Genomic DNA, 2,760 nt, shown 5'->3' with positions numbered 1-2,760 from the left:
TTGAGCAGAGTTTGAATCTCTATCTCAGAAGAGTGTTTAACAAAATTACACAGAAGCCATCATGGGAAGGAGTGATTAAATGATACTCATAGAAATAAATGCTTCTAAACAAATTAGGAACATTTTCACTTATGCGTCTCTCACAAGGGCATAGAAGGTAACTCAATGGCAATGTGAGAAATTCTAGGATCTTAAAAAAGGCAAGTCTTTGCCTCATTCATTGCATTTGCTTCCTCAATTAGTCTTGTGTCAGAAGTATTTGTGGGTAGGACATATATGATTACCACAAACCATAAAAAATGAAATATTTTATAACTATCATTAGTTGAGTAATATTTATAACTAAAAAAGCTATATTGGATAACCATACTTCTAATATTCCCTGAAAAACACTATTGTTTATAAGCTATTAAATGAGAATAATGTAACAATAAGATGTTTTGTCTTGAAAGGCTTTTGTTAAACCAATGGTGCTTAGATGTGCCCTGTTATTACAATTACCTGAAAGACACACATAAGGTATCATTTGCCATATGTTATGGTTCCTACAAATCATCTGAAGAAATGTTAAAATACAGATCCTGATTTAGTAGGTCTGAGGCAGCTTCTGAGTTTATGAATTTCTAACAATCCTCTGGTGATTCTAGTTGGATCACAATTTGAATAGCAAAGTACCTCTACACCAAGTCTTTGGAATCCAAATACACATTTTTAACAGTATGCAAAGGTGATCCTTAAAACACTGGTATCAATAATCCACAGTGCTTTACAACATTGGCTGTACATTATAATTATCTAGTAAACTGAATAAGATCTGATTCCTGTGTAGTATTTTGAACTAAATAAATAAATTATAAGGTATAACCCGACAACAGGGACATTTTCAGAACTTCCAGGTAAAATAATTATCCTTAACAAGTGTCCATGTACTACTGTGACACATACAAATATTTACCTTGTATGAAAAAAAGTGCCTTTGCAAATGTGATTAATGTTCTAGGTCTTGAAGTAGGGAGATTATGCTAGCTACACCACTGTAATCACACAAATCCTCAAAAGCAAAAAGTGTCTCCTGGCTGTGCTCACAGAGAAACTTGATGAGAAAAAGAAGTGTTGGGTGCCAGTGAGATGTTCTCTGGCTTTAATATGGGTGAACTTTGGCAACATTTAGCCTTTAAAAAGCTGGGGAAGGCAAGGAAAGTGATTCTGTCCTAGAATCTGCAGAATGACATTCTTCTGACACTGGTTTTATTGTAGTGAGACAGAGAACCACAGAAATATTAAATATATTTAAGATAATAAATTGGTGGGTTTTTTAAATTTAAATGTACTTTATTTGTAGACAATCTACATGACAATGTTTTTTCCTTAAAAATAATTCCTTCATTCTAAGTAAATTAGGGTCAAAATAAATGAAGTGCTCAAGATTACAGCATTCCCATTTCTTCTAAGTCCTGGTGTTCTGTGGATGACAAGATACAGCCAGTTAGGTGAGCAGTGATAAATCCAAAGTAATTATCAGTTTTGTTAACATTTTTCCATTTCTAAACCATCCTTAAAGAAAATCATAATTGGGACCAGATCACCCTCACGGCAGTCCAGCAGAGCCACCATGCCATCTGGATACATGTTGTCACCGATATAGAACTGGCAGTTTTTGAAATTAGCAAGGATGTGATTATTTGTTCTGCAGCCCTTGTCATAAAAGCTTTTACTCTTTCTGGTCACTGTTTGTCATGCTTGCCTTTGATTGATTTTATGTACCCTTTGACACACTTCAGGTAGGCTTCTTTTCTGAAGGTGGTTTCTGCATGTGATGCTTCATGACTGTATCAACATCCATGATTGCTGTGCTCTTTGTGCCTGGCCTTGGACACAGGCATTTCCACCATGAGCGAATCAGCGTAACCCTCTGTCTTACTGGCCATCTTCCCCTCCACCTCCAGGCAAAGCCCACCTGCCATCTCCCAGATCTTTTGTGGCTGATGAGGTCCAAAAAGATAATCATGATGGTGGCTGAAGGGGGATTACAGTGCTGCTGCCTCAGCAGGAGCCGGGAGCTCTTAAGTCAGCGCGGTGTAGCTGAAGGGCTCCTTAGGCGTGGCAAGCAGTGGGCAGAATAGCTAAATTTGTGGCTTTTTTTAGGCATATGTGGAGTTCTCAGAGCAGCATTAGGAAGCTAATACTGAAGGTGACATGAATATGCAGGCCCTACTCTAGGGGTTTATAGGGCGAAGCCATCAGGTGGCTTCTGGAGTTCTTTATATATAATAGATTCCTTGGGCTTAAGTGCTCTTTGGTTTCCAAGGATTTCCAGACTGCCCAATCTGTCAGCTCTGTGTCTCCCATAAAGGGATCTATGAAAGACTGAGGAAACATTGTATACCTGTAAACAAAATTAAGAGCCACTTTGCTAATGCTGATGCCCTTTGTCCGTAATCATTTGGGTGCAATGTGTTCTACATATGAAGATTTTATTTTTCTTTGCTTTTGGGGAGTGGGAGTTGAAAGATCAGGGAGAATTAAAAAAAATAAATTTCAAAAATGTTCATAAGAAGTCATAATCAGAGTCAAGAACAGCATTACATGACATAAACTATGAATGAACTTCAAAAAGTTCATGGAAACACTGGAATTAAATGATGAATTTACTTTGCAGCAAAACCTTTTGAATTTCATGCATAGTTTTTTGATTCCATGCATTTGCCAATAACTTTTTAAAGTTCTGTTGAATAATGCCAGGTTTCTGAGACCTCACTG

At 37.1% G+C, this 2,760-nt stretch overlaps 1 pseudogene; it reads right to left on the bottom strand.

Annotated features, from left to right (window-relative positions):
* Window positions 1–1,527: 1,527 nt before the first annotated feature.
* LOC138845090 (translationally-controlled tumor protein pseudogene) lies at window positions 1,528–2,008 on the bottom strand (annotated as a pseudogene).
* Between the last annotated feature and the right edge of the window lie 752 nt (window positions 2,009–2,760).

Source organism: Oryctolagus cuniculus, chromosome 13 (genome assembly GCF_964237555.1).
Source record: "Oryctolagus cuniculus chromosome 13, mOryCun1.1, whole genome shotgun sequence".
NCBI classification, from domain to species: Eukaryota; Metazoa; Chordata; class Mammalia; order Lagomorpha; family Leporidae; genus Oryctolagus; species Oryctolagus cuniculus.
The sequence above is the reverse complement of the archived record's forward strand: the minus strand, read 5'-3'. Positions and strand labels throughout refer to the sequence as shown.